Source organism: Rhodamnia argentea, chromosome 8 (assembly GCF_020921035.1).
Source record: "Rhodamnia argentea isolate NSW1041297 chromosome 8, ASM2092103v1, whole genome shotgun sequence".
Taxonomy (NCBI): Eukaryota; Viridiplantae; Streptophyta; class Magnoliopsida; order Myrtales; family Myrtaceae; genus Rhodamnia; species Rhodamnia argentea.
This window is the reverse complement of record NC_063157.1, coordinates 11,649,636-11,667,290: the sequence shown is the minus strand read 5'-3', so window position 1 is coordinate 11,667,290 and position 17,655 is coordinate 11,649,636. Positions and strand designations below refer to the sequence as shown.

Sequence of the window (17,655 nt, the reverse complement as noted above, 5' to 3'; positions counted from 1 at the left end):
CACAACGACCACTAACCTATTAGAGGCCGGTTAGAAGCCAAGTAAAATGCGGCAGTGCATTTTATCATTATGAACCAGAGATTTGAGCACGGGGATTTGATTATGCTAGATGTTTAATGCCTCTTCGATACTTTTTTTTCCCCGTCTTTTAATGTTTGTTGATGCGATCATTTTCATTTATAATTTGTGGGCATGCACATCAAGGTGATCACACATGGCACGCTAATACACTAAACAATCATATTTATTCCAACATCCAAATAAACATGATAAAACCATGGCAGGCATGATATAATAATATCGAAATAAAATGCGATAAATTAAACCCACAAGTTGGGTAAAGAACATTACAATGCCTTATTAAGAAGTCCCGGGACTGAACCCCGTGAGGTATACTCAAAATTAAACCTACATTTACTTTAGATTAAATGATGCATGCTCTCATAAACCAAGTGATGATCATTAAAGTAACCTTAAACATGCACTTTACCATTAAATGCGAGTTCGATTTTTATATTTTTTAAAATTGAACATCTAAACACCTTGAGTTAAAGGATGCATACATCCTAAAACTAAACAATGATGGTGAAACGTGTAATAACATGATATTCAACTAATTCTAAAAATGTGATTTACCACTAAATGCAAGTAAAGTGCAGTTGGCAATGGCGAACAATGCTGAATGCGATGTTGTAGGTATTAGTAATGTTAGAATCAGAATGCATGATGGTATTGTATGACATTAACTGGAGTGAGGCATGTTCCGGAGTTGAAGAAAAATCTGATTTCCTTGTGTGCCTTGAATTCACTTGGGTGTTGGTATTCTTTAGAATGTAGTGTTCTGAAAATTATTCAAGGTGCCTTGGTGATAATGAAAGGAATAAAGCACAATGGCTTATATGAACTTCAAGGTGAGACAGTGATGAAATTCACTGTGGAGACGTCAGATGCATTTATTTGAGAGTCTAAATTGTGGCATATGCGTTTGGGGCACATTAGCGAGAGAAGCCTGAAGGTTCTAAGTGAAAGGAATTTATTGTGTGGTTATGTGACCAATGAGCCAATTGTATGCGGGTGTTGTGATTTAGATCAACTGCTGAAAGTGCGGTTTAGTGCGACTGTTAGAGAAACCATAGAAACTGTAAAATTACTTCACTTGCATGCTCGCAAGTTGTCACGGTTTCCTTCAAGGAAGAATGTCGATTTATGCTAACAGGTTGTGGATGACTACTCGAGGAAGACCCGAGTGCTTGTCCTTAGGCACAAGTTTAATGCTATTGTCCAGATCAAACTATTAAGAGCTTTGATTGAAAAGGAGACCGATAAAACAATCAAGCATGTGCGGGCCGACAAAACCATGGAGTTTTGGTCGAAGTTGTTAAACGAATTCTGCATGAAGGAAGGCGTAGTGAGACATTGCACTAATGCTAGTGAACCACAACATATTGCGAAATTGATGAGCAGAACATTACTAGAGATGGCCCATAAAATACTCATTAGTGTTGGTATGGCTAGGAAATTCCTGGCAAAGGCAATTAATATGGCGAGCTACCCGATGAACGACCCTTATAAACTGTGATTGGATGTCGGACTCCCAAAGAAGTGTGGTCAAGTAACGTTGCTGATTATTCTGTTATTAGAATATTTGGTTGCCCATGCTATGTTCGAGTTAGTGATGGTAAGCTCAATGGAAGGGTAATAAAGTACATGTTCCTAGGCTATGCATAAGGTGAACGTAGTTATAGGTTGTGGTGCCCGGAATTAAATTCACCTGTTCTCGGTAGAGAAGTTACATTTGACGAGTTTTGAGTATTTACGGCTAGAAGTGATTATAGCAGTGTTCACATGGATCCGTACGGTGTTCAGCTTGAGGTGGAGTTTCAACTAGAAACTTCGATGTAGCAGATTACTAGCGAAGTAATCGACACAAATAGTGCTTGTAGCGATGTGGAGCCCGTAGAGCCAATGATTGTTGTAATTGCTGATATTAACAATAGATATGTATGCAATGATGATTTTGCTTTATCCGTGGTTAAGGAACTTCTATTAGAAAGTCCTTGTGGAGCAATTAAAGGTGCATTTGCAGTTGGTGTTTTGATGAGGTCCATGGTTATAGCGAAGTTCAAGCACGGCTTGAACTTGGAAAATGTCTGTGGTGGTTGAGCCCTTTAGGGCTTTGGGAAAGTAGTAGCGAAGTTCGGATTCTAGCGAAGCAATTGTGACTTGGCTCAAACATCAATTCAAGGTAGAGATTGTTAGAATATCTCTCGAGTTTGAGCCTGAAGTGAAAATCTAAATTATGAAAATAAATAAATAAAAGGAAAGTTTGACATCGAGCGAAACTGAGTAATTGCGGAAGCCGCGTGGAAATCTAAGTTTCCTATTTGGTGTTAGAGTCCAAAGTGAATATTTGGATGTTAAGGGCATGCATAAAAACCATTCCATCTCTTAGTTTCTGTTCTAAACCTATTTACGGAACAAAAACTCGTTTGACAATGTAATTCTATTTTTCTATTTTTGAAACAAAAAGTTATTTCAGAATAGATTTGCAACACAAATTAGAGATAGAAATTTTTTGTTTTTCGATGAAGCAGAAATAAGTATCGTGTCTCAAGTCCTCTTCTCCTCATACCTCGTCTCTCTCTCTCTCTCTCTCTCTCTCTCTCTCTCTCTCTCTCTTCGAAGAGAAATGGATATTTCGAGCTTCAACATCAAGGTCTCACTCTCCCTGCAGATCTATACCTTCTGATTCAAGTTCGGGGACCGATGAATCCTCTCTCGCCTCCCTATCTTCTCTCCATTTTTGTTTTTCAGTTCACGTGTTGGCTTCAATTTGATGTAGCTCGCAATTTCTAGGGTTTTATAACAAATTCGGGAAGTCCTCCTCGCAGAAGGTAATCGCGATTTCTAGGGTTTTGGCTCCGATTCAAAGTGGACTCAATTAGAGCTTCTAACCTCCGGCTCGTTTGGGTTCTTCTTTCTCCGATCTCGCGCCTCTCTTGGCATCTCATCTCACGGAAGGTAATCGCTTTCCCCACCTCTCGGTAACATGTCATTTTTACTGATTCTTTGTTTTATGGTCGGTATCATCAGCTAAATGCACTTCTCGGCTCAAGCCGTTCGGGTTTCTCTCCGATCTTATGCCTCTCCTCGCATCTTAGCTCGGGGAAGGTAATCACTTTTCCCACTTCTCAGGAGCGTGTCATTTCTATTGATTCTTTGCTTTATCGTCGGAATCATCGGCTGAATGCACTTCTCACCTTAGGCTTGTTTGTGTTCTTCTCTCTCCGATCTCGTGTCTCTCTTCGCATCTTAGCTCGCAAAAGGTAATCGCTTTTCCCACCTCTTAGTACTATGTCGTTTCTATTGATTCTTTGATTTATTGTTGGAATTATCGGCTGGATGCATTTCTCGCCTCGGGCTTGTTTGGGTTCTTCTCTGTCTGATCTCGTGCCTCTCTTCGCATCTCAGCTCGCAGAAGGTAATCGCTTTTCCCACCTCTCAATACCGTGTTGTTTCTGTTGATTCTTTGATTTATTGTCGGAATCATCGGCTGAATTAGTGTGGTTTGGGCTCTTTTTGTCTGTTGGGGATGTGGGTGGATTGGAAAGGAAATCTTGTATGATTGTTCATTTGCATAGTTCGGTGTTGACGGTGCTAGATTCTATTGATCGCAAAATTTGCCGGAGTTTGTCATTGTAATTTACAGATTCTTCGCACCACCCGGTTTTGTTATTTGCGCATCCTCATCGGGAGATGCTTTTATTTTTTTTCCTATGCTTAGCTATTTGTGGATTTGCTCAATAGCAAGAATTTTTGCCCACCGTTCGTGATTTATGGCTGACCATTATGTTGCCAAATAGTCCCAAATGGTTTTCTTCTTCAATTCTTAAGGGAATCTTTCAACCGATAAGGCTAAAATAAGTGGATATCCTATTAGTTTCTTTTTGTTGCTTAAGGACTCATGATCCTATTAGTTTTCTTTCAAGTACAAATCTATTGATTTAATGCTTTTGTGGCCTTTCCCCTAACTTTTGACGAAGCAATGCTCAACCAATTTTGATGTTGTCTACTTTTGATGCTCAATCGCTTAACGTTAGATGGAATCCCAAAAAGAGACTGTTATGGTAAAGTGGACAGAGCCTTTGACCAATATTTTTGTAAGTCTATTGGTAGAAGAGATGAAAAATGGAAATTGCACCACCACTACCTACAACAAAGCGGGGTGGAATAACATACATTTTGAATTTAATAAACGGACAAGACTCAACTTGACTTTAGTTTAGTTGAAGAATAGGGCAAACAAATTGAGGACACTATGTAGTAGTTTTAAGAAGCTTCTCTCACAATCTAGATTTGGATGGGATTATGTAAACAACACGGTCGTCGCGGATGATCCAACTATATGGGAGTCTCACATCAATGTATCTCTTTGCTTGCGTCATTTTGTTCATATTGTGGATGCTAGCTTTGATTATGTTGTTGACATATGTCATTATTGTGAAAATTGCAGGAAAATAAAGATTGGGCTAGATTCAGGTACGATGGGTTTTCTCGGTATCCGGAGCTATGTATTCTATTTGGTGATACCTATGCTATTGGGGATTATGCATCCGGAAATACAGAAGGCCTGGTGCTGTCGGAGGGAGATGATAATGGTGGTGGTGGTAGTGGCAATGGTAGTAGTGATGCAGGAGGTAATTCGGAAGAACTTAATGAGTAACATATTCATGAGGAAGCCTTTACACCTGGTATATCTTCCATCCCACTTCGTGGGAATCACAAGTTAGATAGGACTCCAAATTCTAATAGGAGGAGAAAGAGTAATACATTTGATGTTTCTAGCACTTGCAAAGCCCTTCAAGAAATGATCAAAGCAAGGATGGGTCAATCAACAAGTGGCTCCAGCACCTCATAGGCCCCACCACCTGTAGAACCCTACTCCATTGGAGTAGTGGTTGACGTCTTAAATGGCATGTCCGACTTGGACCAAAATCTTTACAATAAAGCCGTGAACCAAGCATGCCTTAGTGCCAATTGGAGAGAGACTTTCATGATAGCTCTACCTGAAAGGAGACATGGGCTTATTGAATCCCTTTAAGTAGATGTTGCAAAATATGCTATGGACTTGTATTTGGCTTAATTTCACACTACGACTTAAGTACTCGAGATGTTGTGGATTTGTGTTTGGCTTAATTTCACTCTATGACTTATGTATTTGAGATGTTGTGGTTTTTCTTTATGATGCAATTACCATGACGTTGTGGCTATTGTTGAATGTTATCGAATTCCTTACTTATGTGTTGTATTTATGTTCTTCATTCGTGTGATGGCATAGGTAATATGGAGGGAGAAGGAAGTAGCGTGAATAATGATCGGGTAACATCCGTTCAATCGGTTCAAGAGGAGTTTGATGATGTTGATATAGATATAGTGATAACATGGTTGTGCATTGTTGTGGCAACTATATCCATGCACACAAGAGAACCAATAAGGGACAACGTATTGTCGGGACCCAAATGGGTAAGGAAGGTTCTTTGTGGACATTCGGATAGAGTATATGAAGCTTTTAGAATGGAGAGACATATCTTTCTCAACCTTTGTGGTTTGGTGATAAAAAGAGGTTGGTTGGAAGATAGCCGATATATTAAAGTAGATGAACAAGTTGAAATCTTCTTATCTATGATTTGTCACAAGAAGTCCAATAGAGATTTATGCTACAGATTTCAACGTTCGGGACAAATTGCCAGCAAATACTTCACTAAAGTGTCAAATGCGGTTCTCAACCTGACAAAAGAGATTATCGTACCACCTTCCTTTGATGTCGTCCCGGAGGAGATTTTGATGAATCCTTAACATGCGCCTTAATTCAAGGTACGATTTTCATACATTTCTTTACACCATCAATTTTAATTTGTTGATAATCTTGTATAATGCTAGACTTTGATAAAATGATAGGATTGCATAGGCACTATTGATGGCACCCATGTGCATGCTTTTGTACATGTGGCTAAGCAGATCCCATTTAGAGGCGAAAAAGGAATTACCACTTAGAATGTGATGTGTGCTTGTTTGTTTGATATGAAATTTACTTTTGTGTATACTGATTGGTAAGGATCAGCCAACGATTGTCGGGTGCTCTCGGCGGCACTCAAGACTCATCACTTAGAATTTCCTCGACCACCACTAGGTATTTGCTTGTTCTATATGGAGTAATTTGATTTATGTGATTGTATTGCCGTTGTATATCATGACCAATTTATGAATATCTTATTATAGGCAAATACTACGTGGTAGATTCCAGTTATGCAACAGCTCCGGGATTTTTAACTCCTTTTAAAGGTGAACGGTATCACCTAAATGATTATAGGGGTACATCAAGACGGCCAACAAAAACAAGAAAATTGTTCAACTATAGGCATTCTTCATTAAGGAATGTCATTAAGAGATCATTTGCAGCATTAAAAAACCGCTTCTTCATTTTGAGACACATGCCTTCATTTGCGGTTCAAAAGCAAGCATGTGTTGTAATTGCATGCTGTGCTATTCATAATTACATTCGTGATCAAGACAAGAGGGATAAGAACTTTTCATTATATGGAAATCCAGGGTGCTTGTTTGGACCTATAGAAGATGAGGTTATATCTGATGCATCGACTGCGGAGGGAACCAAGATGGACATGCTTGAGATCGATATTGCCAATCAAATGGCAAGAGATTATAATATGGCTGAGATTTCTTGAAATTGTTCTTAACTTTTGTAACGCATTTTCATCCAGCTCCCAGGTATTCATATATTTCTTTACTAGATCGATTGCAATTCATCCCTTAATCCTTCTATTTTGTTGGAAGATGCTTTTATTAAGACAGCTTGTGAAACTTCCGTAGGAGCTACTTTTTTGGAGTTGGAGCTGATTTTCTTTCTCCACAGAAGATAGGGAGTTTGCGGAGAACTTCGAAATTGTGGGAGCACGTCTTTTGCAAGCAAAACTGGAGTTGGAGTTGAGATTATGGTCTCGGACGAGGAATTTGAAATTGCGTCCATTCTGTAGTTGGAACTAGCTGATATTAAGATAGGAATTTTGAAATGTGCTATTTTTTGGAGTTGGAGCTGATATTATGGTCTCAGACCATTCTGTAGTTGGAACTAGATATTATGGTATTTCCACTTGTATTTTGAGGAGCTGAGAAAAACAAACCCAGTGTATGTCATGTTGTTTTTTTGGGATTTCCATGTTGTTTCTCCTGAATGTCGATGGACTCCATGAGGTCCTGCATTGTACTAGTGTCATGTGTCTGAGGTTATCTGGCGCATTTTGCTTTGTCATTTCATAGCTCGTTTTCCTCTCGTGTTCTCCCTTCTTTGACTGGTACGAGATGGTCTATTTTGGATTGGTTTGCAGAGAGTCGGGATGAAAGCCATGGAAGTATGCCTTAGCATTTTGCATCTTATAGGTGCACACGATTACATATGCAATTTTTTTTTACATCCCCGATTCATACCATCTTTAACTACATTGACATGTGACCCAAAAAAAAAAAAAAAAAATACATTGACATGCATCTGGTTGTTGATTTTCGGTTCTAAGATGAGGTGAGCGAATTCCTCTTTTGCCATGGGTAGACCTTCATATAGTATAAATCCAGATTTTATGCAGGAAAATAATGGCATTGTGTACTGTGAGTATAGTTTGATAAAAACACCTACAGGGTCTGGTATGTTTTAAGTCAATGTAAAACACGTTACTTGCGATTCCAGCCGCCTACTATTGTACTTCCACTTGCAAGTATACGGAGGCGTAATGTTGTTTATGCAAATTGGGAGATTGTGAATTTTTCAAAGAAAGGTCCTTGGAAGTAAAATTTTGGAAATAGAAAACAAACAAATTTTTGTTCCAAAAGTAGAAATTTTACGTTGTTAGCAAACGAATTTCTATTTCAGGAACAGAAATTTTTTGTCGTTATCAAATACATTTTTCTGCTCAGAAACTCATTCAGAAATAGAAAAAGAAAAATATATTTCTGGTTAGAAATTGATTTCAGAAACAGGATGGTTGTCATGCGCGTCCTAAGTTGCCGATTTGATGAGTCCAACAAAAGTCTAGAATTTGAAGATTACGGAGATAGATTCCCGCATGGGAGTTGGTCCATAAAACAAGCAAATAAAAAAAAAAAAACAAGAAGAAAAAAGAGAACAAGTCATGTGATTTGTTTCCTAATTCTACTTGGCGTGGTCTTCATTGACTGAATCTGAGTTTGAGCTTCTTCTGGCTTTTGATGAATATATATATTCTTTAAGGATTGTCTTATCCGACTTGGGTAGTTGATGTTGGAGTTGGCGAATACTTCGGGGACCCTTGTTTCTCACACCGGGTACGCTCACGTGAGCTTAGGGAAACCGAAGTATTACCCAACGACATGTGACCTATGCGCGCGGGATGCGGGGGTTCGTGGGCAGCGCCCCCGAAACCTCTACGGGTTTGAGCTTTTATTTAAGCTGGCCCGTATAATTGGAATTAAGAGGTTTTAGGTTTTTTAGCCCTTTTTTGGGGCATATATATATTTTGCTCGGTTTTATCATTGTATTAGTTGAATTGGCTGTAAACCGAAAAAATATAGTGAAATCTCTTTGCAGGACGTAGCCCTAATCTTGGGGTGAATTTGGGTAATCTCGTGCGTTATTCCAATTTTTCTTGATTCTCTGTGTGATCGTCTAATTCGGTTCCGATAAATCCCTTCGGTTGACGAGCAGAGGTGGCTTCCTCGTGTTTTTTGAAGTTTCGTCAAGTGTTTTGATAGCCGATTAAAATCTTGTGTTTAAGATTTGTATTAATTTCTTTGTGAACTTGAGAGATTATTTCGTGCAGAATTGAGAGCTAAATCCTATGTGCGTTATTGATTGCAATTAGGACTGGAAAACACTAGGAGTGTTTGAGTGACTCGAGTGTGGTTTGTAATTTCCGTCGGATTACTTGTTCTATAGTGAAATTCGTTGCTGCTCTTCCCGTGGACGTAGGTCTCTACGATCAAATCACGTACATCTAGTGCCCGATTTATTTTTTTGTTCTATCTATTTTATTATTCGATCGCTTGCTTTTGCGCAATCTTGAAAGGTCCGCCCTAAAGTGACACCGATCTTGATAATAATGCTCCTAACATACAATGACAAAGATCGAGGTTCTTGAATGACCTAAGAAAGATAGATCAATGGCAACTCTAAAAAGTTTCATGGAAAAAATTTCAGGAAAAAGTTTTTCGGATTTTACGGCGTTTGGTTAATAGAAAATAAACTAGTGAAGGAAAACATTTTCGATCAACGAAAAAAAAACATTTTCCCTCCTCTTTCACCTTCCTTTTCTTTTCAATTATTTTTTATTTTCTTATTTATTTTCTTTCTTTACTTTCCTTCTTCTTCCTCGGCCAATTGCAAACCATGGCAATGGACGACGATCGGCTAAAGGCGAGGGGCGAGCTTGCCCAAGGCCGGCGAGCCTCGATTTCGTTGGCCTCAAGCGAGGCTCAACCTCGCCTAAATATGGCGAGGTTGAGCCCACGGCGACGACCTGTAGAGGAAGAAAAAGAAAAGAAAAAGAAAAATAATTAAAATTTTGAATTTTTTGGTAATTTCTCTAGGCAGATTTTCCATACCAAAATGCTAAAAGTATTTTTCTATGCATTTTCAAGGTTTTAGCCAAACATTGGAAAATTTTGTCATTTTTCTGCAAAATGAATTTTCGAAAAATATTTTTCAGAATTGCTCATTTTTTTTCCCAAAACGAACGTAGCCTAAGGTTGGAAGTGTTTTGGTGTCCAGAAGTGCTCGGATAAAAATTTGGACAATGTGTCCTAGTTTGGGCCAAATTGATCAACACACGACTCAAAATGGCTTGAGGTGCAGAGTAGAGCAAGGAAATTGATTTGGAACAGTCTGAGTTCGATATGGAGCGTTCCAAGAACCAATCTACGCCAGATGACTGCATGGTAGCAATCATTTGACGCTCGACCATGCCGTAAAATCTCGCGATGTGCACAGAATCTCGGTCTAGTATGGCTAGGTAGTCGTCGAGTCGAGGGCTTGGTACTTACTCAGTTACTCTCCCTATGAATGTATATCACACCGATCGAACCTAGTCTCGTATTTGCCACTTATTTAGCACAAATCTAGCTTATTTTTCCTTAATGGTCCACAATCATTTGGGCGGACGGTTAGTGCGGCTCGACGAGCATCTGAAAATTTCTCGGCCTTGTATAGCCCAATTCAAAATAAGCATGGACGTCAAAGTTCTCATGCACATAATAACACAAGCTGAAGCACCAAGTTGTAGCATTTATATCTTATTCATCTCCAATTCTTCACCCCAAATGCAATCCCATTTTTCAGTGCTCCTGTGCTACGCAAGAGCACTTCTTCTTTCTTTGGGGCCTATCCAGTTAACATTGAGGGTAGGGAATATTACATAATTGCAAAACTTTCTTGGCCCTCGGAGACTTCACGTAGTCCCCGTAGCGCGGGTCCTTGATGTAGTCGCAGAAGCACGACTGCTGCTCTTTCAGCTTGCCGCAGCACTCGTCCGCTGGCGGCGGGTACGGGGGCATGAACGAGGGCATGCAGGGGGCGAGCTGGGTCACATCGCACTCTGCCTCCGCTACCAGCACTAACTGGCTCGACACGACGAGGGCCGTCACGAGAAACGAGGCGACAAAAGGAGAAGGTCCCTTCCTTGTCATGGTCATTGAGGGAGTTGAGATTGAGATGAAGAGCAGGAAGATGGCGCATTGGGAATCAGAAGCGAGGGGAAGATATATGTAGAGGGATTGGGGATTGAAGGGTCACGCAAAGGAGCCTCCGAGTCACACCAGAAGTCCAAGAGGGAGTGCGTGGGTCATGTGTGGTTCGGCGAAGGAGTAATCAATGAGGGGGAGGCGCGAGACATGTGTTGTCCTTGGAAAAGGACGAAGTTACGTTCCATGCCCGAACTATGAACGAGTCGTCAAATTCTTTCTTGATAACGTCTCGCGCTTTGGAGATAAGTCCCAACCCCACCTTGACTTGAATCATCTCGACTAGGATTGCATGTTAGAACATTGTAATGTTGGTTTGGAATCGTGGAATCGAAAGTACATTGTCACGCTGCTTGATTGAACAAAATTTTTACTTTTGAAATGCGTCGTGTTGCCGAAATACTTTTAAAAAGTGATGCATATTTCTAGGCTGTCATAATTGGGTGTTCTGAATTCGAGATTTGAATTAGACGGTTAGGCTGCTGGCTGTACTGAAATTGTCTAAAATTTGCATGGCACGCATCATTCAAAGAGTTCATTTTTCAAAAAAGTGATACACAGTCGCGTTTCATTCAATGTCTCTTTCTAGGTTATACGTCATGCATAGCACATTTCCATTTATACAAAATCATACATAATAGAGTTACTCAATCCACGAAATGATATGATCTTTCTGTCTGATTGCGTGTCGCCCGAAGTTTTTCAAACTCTTTTAAGGAAAATGCACGATGAATTGAAAGGTTGTGATACCGGATGGGCGTTGCCGGATTAGTATCCGTCCATCAAGCTACTTAGCCTGGCACATTCCACATATGTTAAGTTACTTTTCCAATAATTGCAAAGGCACTCTAAATTACGTACTTCATATAGTAGCCAGCTTGAACCTAGGATTTGGGAGGGTCTTCGGTACCGGGGCAGTGCGATCCGGCGTCCTCCAATTTCCAAGATTCAAGGTGTTACAGGACCGTTTTAAATGGACTAAACTATCTTTTGGGGGGGGTGGTATGGTGTTGAGCACAAATGGAGATGGTATAGCTATTAGGATCCTGTCTCCATACGTCTTTGCGTGATTTGTGATGTTTATTCTCAAAGCACCAAATTTTTTTTCCCTTTTAGCCATTTTCGAGTCACAAATCCTTCTTTGGATCTTCTTCTTGAAAATGATACATTTGACACTACCACTTAGGGATGAGCATGGTTCTAGAGTAGAACCTGGAACTTGAAGAACCGGCCGGTGGGAATCGATCGGTTTTAGATTTCAAGGTCAGCAGGGTATGTTCTAAGTTCCAAAAATTGAGGAATCTGTTCAAACGGTAGGCTTTAGGTTCCAAATAGGTGGAATTTGGAATCTGGAACCTGAAGCAAGTTTTTATATTTTCTTGGTATATGTCTTCATGCCATGCTACGGTATTCCATGGTATCCTATGATAAATGTGTAATCTGGAGCCACTTTATCATCGAGACTTTTACTTTGTTAATATTTTATATTTTTCATGTATTTAAATATGATTTTTGGTTGTGGATTATAGCAGCATATGGTGGTAATTAAATGTGATGATTCACTGCAACTATCCAATTAAGAGTACATGTGGAATCTGGAACCGACCCTGGAACCCGTGATAAGTAGGTTCTAGGCTTTAGGGTATGCGGGATAGGTTTCGGATTTCAAAAAGTGAAGAACCTGTTTTGACGGGTGGGTTTCAAGTCCGGGTGAAATCCGCACGGAATCTGGTGCCGCTCATCCTACCATCATTGCTATGTGTCTATCTTCAGAGTTGTCTTGTACTAACCATGATGTTGATAGATCTGGTGATTCCACTCAAAATGCTACTAAGCTATCAAGACCATCTGAGGATTTCTCACAGCTTGCCCCTCCTTCCATTGTTCGTTGTTCCACCTGTGCAAGTCAATTTCCATCTCTTCTTTCGCATCTCCATGATCCTCGCACATATAAAGACATCTGTACCAAGCCTCTTTGTAAATTGTGGCAGACGTGTTAGAGGCTTTTGAGAGAAATTATGCATGAGATTTGGTGATTTACCCCTTGTACATATGATGTTGGTTGCAAATGGGTATACCTTATCAAGAGTTGGTGTCGTGGACCCCTACAAAGCACGATCAAGAGAATTATATAAAAAAAAAGTCCTAGATTTATTATAATTGTTCTATTTCAATTCTAATTGTTTTTTTTTGTTGCTAATTTAGTCCTAAAATTTTTGCAATTATGTCAATTCATTCTATCCGACCAATTTTGATTGGCCAGTGCTAACGTAGACGCCGGCCGGTGTCGACTATCCGGCAACATAACATTTTAATATCTATTTGAATTTTTTTATTTTCTTTTTCCTTTTTCTTTCTTCTTTTTTTTTTCTCCCCTCTTCTTCCTCCAGTTGATCACCGGTGGTGACCTGCCACCGGAGTGACCTCTTCTAGCCATGGCAAAACCATGCCTTGTAGCCATGGCGAGGTAAGCCTAGCCCCGCATCGGCGAGGTCACCCTCGAAGGCCCCTAGCTAGGCTGATCTCTCCAATGGCCAACCATTGCCTCTGGCCAGCTGCTACCAAAGGACGGCTAGAGGAAGAAGAGGGAAGAAAAAAACAGAAGAAAGAAAAAGAAAAAGAAAATATGAAAAAAGAAATATGAAAATTCAAAAAAATAATAAAATAAAAATAAAAAAATACTATGTTGCCGAACGGCCGGCATCCACGTAAGCGCTGGCTGGTCAAAATTGGCTAGGTGGACTGAATTGATATAATTACAAAAAATTTAGGACTAAATCGTTTGTGGCATGTCTTACCTGAGGAACTCAATTCTGGCGTCCATCTAAAATAGAGTCCCACGTTTAAGAACTACAATAGCACAAATACTCCAAACAGAGATAAGACATGCCACAAGCAAAGGTCTAACAAAGTGTGCCATTTACATCGAGCATTATATGAGCTTAGGCAGGCTCCCCTTGTGTGGTATGCCAAGTTTAGTTTCTAGCGTCGCGTGCCTTCAATTCACATCCAGTCCCCATGTCAATGCTCCCTTTGTTAGAGAACATCTCGTGGATTTATTTCGTTGCAAAGATCATTACTGATGATGATCGGAAGTAGCATCTTGACCTATCATTTTAAATGAAGGATCTCGAGAAATTTAACTATTTTCTAGGCTTGAAAGTTCTTCTTATTTATATGGTTATTATTTTTGTCAAGCCAGGTACGACACTGATGTTCTTTCACGAGTAAGAGTTATTAATAGCAAGATTGCTACCACTTCAACTGAGACAGGTGCCCAATTTAATGATATGAATGAGGCTCATATTGAGAAACTTGGACTGCATTGACAACTAGTCGGGAGCCTCATATATAATACTGTCATTCGTGTTCGGATATTGCCTATGCTGTTCACACTTTTAGCCAGTTCATGTCCACGCCACGCACGACTCGCTTTGTGGCAAGCCTCCATATTCTTCGCTACATTAAGGGTACCTTGTTTCATGATCCTCACTTTTTTTTTTCTCAATCTACCGGGGAGCTCCAAGCTTATTTTGATGAGTGTGCTCGTGATCTTAATTGTCGCCCCACTACAGGCTATATTATTTCTTTTTAGTCAACTCACTTATCTCTCAACGGAGGAAGAAGCAAACCGCGGTGCTTGATTAGTACAGATGTGGAGACTCATGCCCTTAGCCAAATGATATTTTTTTGTTTTGTTGGTCGGACTTAGCCAATGACTTTGAATTGTTGTGGTTGTGATGGTTACTACAAGACATGAGAGTTTTTCAACATCGTGGGATAGATCTTTATTATGGCAACCATAAGGTTACTCAAATAGTATATAATTATGGGGAGAACTGAGAAGTACACTATAAGTGCCATAAGTTGTGTAGCGCTCAATTTATTGCCAAAGTTTTCAAAACGATCATTTAAGTGCCAAACTCGAAAAAAATGATCACTTAAGTGCCAAATTAGAGAAATTCCATCCAAATAAAATACGTGACTTTTATGTTTAGATTTCTTATCTGATGTGGCATAATTTTGACAAAATTCTAGCCACGTAGACTTCCACGTAGATTTCTAAGATAAAAGATTTGAAAAAATTAAATTAAATAGAATAAAAATAACTTGAAAAAAAAAAAAAAAACGGTGGGTTTCGTTTAGGCAGCGAGGGTTGTGTAGCCCTCACTGCCACCGCCCCATCATTGCCGACAAAGGCTAGCAAGGGTGTGGGCTGGCTGACAGGTCTCATCGAGCTCCGGCCCGTGGCCGACAACCCCCGCCGGTAGCAAGCGGAGTCTCACCTAGCCTCGGTGAGGCTCGACCTCACAGATCTAGGCAAGGCTAGCCACAACGAGGCCTCGCCCTTGCCGATTTGGCCAAGGTCGAGTGGACTTTAATGGCCCTCTCAATCTGAACCTCAACTAGCTCACCTCGCTCACTCACTTGGGCCTCCAGAACAACAACTTCAGCAGAGCGATTTCGTCGCTAAGCGGGCTTTCGAATCTGCAGTATGTGTATTTGGATTTCAACAAGTTCGATTCCATTCCTTCGGATTTCTGTGTCGGCCTCAATAAGCGAGCCGGATCTGATGTATCATAAGGGATTTGCCTTTTCTTTGGATTCTTACGTATTGAGTCAAAAACAACTTGTAGGTTGCTTGAGCGTTTTCGCATCACTTCACCGACGTGATATAAGTAGGATTTTGCAGAACATGTCACTTGATTTTAGTTGATGGTTGCTCGGTTTCTTTGATTTGGAACAGGTTTTGGCATTGGACGGCAACGATACGAACGCCAGCACAGGATGGATGTTCCCGAAGGAGTTGCAGAACTCGGTGCAGCTAATGAATCTCACCTGTAATGAGTGCAATTTGGTCGGCCGGTTGCTAGGTTTTCTTGGAAGCATGGCTTCTCTGCAAGTGTTGATGTTATCAGGTAACAATTTGCCAGATTTTCTCGAGAATTTGCGGCAAGAAAATCCGAGTTAGCACTTAAGTAATCATTTTCTTAGAAAAATTGGCATTTAAATGATCATTTTGAAAGTTTTGGTACTAAAGTGAGTACTATACACAACTTATGACACATATAGTATACTTCTTCTCCCCATAATTATGTTTTCTATGAAGCATATTTGATCAACTGTCATTTATGTGGTATGTTACGTCTTCCAAAAAGTGGGACAAGCATCCAAAAAGTCATAAACTATTTATGCGACGACCACTTCAGGCCTAAACTTTTCATTTGGCCATTTTAGTCTTAAATCTTTTGACAAATTTTCAAATAGTTCTTCTAGCCAATTTTGGTGTTGAAGATTTCTGACATGGATATCGACCATTCTATGTAGCACGACCAGTGTTTACATAAACACTTTTTGCATTGTTTTGAACTTTCTGATTTTTTTTCAATGTTGTCCCTAAACTTGAGTTAATGGAAGGACTGCATTAAATATTTTCATACAGTCTAGAGACTAAATTGAACATGTACCAAAAATTGTGCAAACTAAAACCTTAGAAACAATATTACATATTGGGTTAAAATTCATGAACCATATTAAACAAATTTAAAGTTTAGGGACCGTATTGTATATTGGACTAAAGTTCAGGAACCATTTATGTGGTATCTCTATAATTTACGTGCATTTCTCTCAAGACAAAGGTCGAATTTTCCTTTTTTTGGCCAAATGACTTGTTGCTACCTCTAGTTAGTCCGAGTGAGAAAACCCTATCGTTTGCCCAGTCTCAAGACTTTCGCTGACTCAAAGTCGTCGCATGAAAGATGACTTTGCAAAATGATCCACGTGTCAATTTCATTTCGGACTTTCATGCAAGAATCATAAAGGGCAAACTTGTCCGATTGCAAGCGGCGGCCAAAGGATAGTCAAATAGCCCTTGCCAACCTCTTTTTGAATAGCCCCACTTCACCTACTTGGCCACAAATCACGCCTCCAATCACGCCTAACAGATTGAAGACAGACCATCATATGGAATCTTGACCACTGTCCCTAAAGTTTTGAATTACAGATTCTTCTATATTAAAGTACATTACAAGTGCCAAAACTTATGTACGGCGCACACTTTAGTGCCAAAACTTTCAAAACAATCACTTAAGTGTTAATTTTTTTTAAATACAATCACTTTAGTGCCAACTCCGATTTGAGTCGACGTGGCTCGCCGGAAATCCGACATGGCCTATTTTTTTATTAATATTTGAGCTGGCGTGGTTTGCCGGAGTTGGCACTAAAGTGAGTGTTTTTAAAAAAGTTTGGCACTTAAATGATCGTTTTTGAAAAAAGTTAGCACTTAAGTGATCGTTTTTTAAAAAAAAAATTGGTAATTAAGTGATCGTTTTGAAAGTTTTGGCACTAAAGTGAGCGCCGTACATAAGTTTTAGCACTTGTAGTATACTTAAGCCTCTCGAGTGATGGTATGACCCAGCGTATGATAAAAACCTACTTTTTAATCAGTTTTAAGACTCAATTGCACTTTCTCACAAGTTTTTGGACTCAATTAGACTTTCGCGATAAGTTTTAAGACTTAGAAGGTAAAGTTCTCAATAGACTTACCTATATGATCTTCTTTGTCTTTACATTGACTGTGTACGATTGGAAACCCAATGAAGATGAGTGTGAATGGCAAAGTCATGGCTAGAGAGTTCAGTTCCTTTGTTAGAGAGGAATCTAAGGATTAACTGGTGGGGACAGATTGACCTTCAGGACCTAAAAGTGGAAGCATAGGATGCCTCTACTTGTCAGTTCTCAAGTTGTGATTGAGCTTGAGCACTCGAGTTTGCGTCCATTGAAAGGGTGTTTCATGGATTCATGTAGTTAACTTTCATAAAGGTCAATCTGTCCCCACCAGTTTGCGAGTTTCTTAGTTCTCCAGTCTTTGGA

The 17,655-nt window shown here is 39.8% G+C and overlaps 1 long non-coding RNA gene across 2 annotated transcripts; it reads right to left on the bottom strand.

Annotated features, from left to right (window-relative positions):
* Positions 1 to 6,244: 6,244 nt before the first annotated feature.
* LOC125316361 lies at positions 6,245 to 16,559 on the bottom strand. 2 transcript variants are annotated; one of them, XR_007199600.1, is made up of 4 exons: positions 16,547 to 16,559; positions 14,209 to 14,210; positions 6,955 to 7,124; positions 6,245 to 6,923 (listed from the first exon to the last, which is right to left on the bottom strand). It is a non-coding gene; the product is annotated as an uncharacterized LOC125316361 (long non-coding RNA). The 2 variants fall into 2 exon arrangements; XR_007199599.1 differs by having other exon boundaries at positions 6,245 to 7,124.
* Positions 16,560 to 17,655: the final 1,096 nt, after the last annotated feature.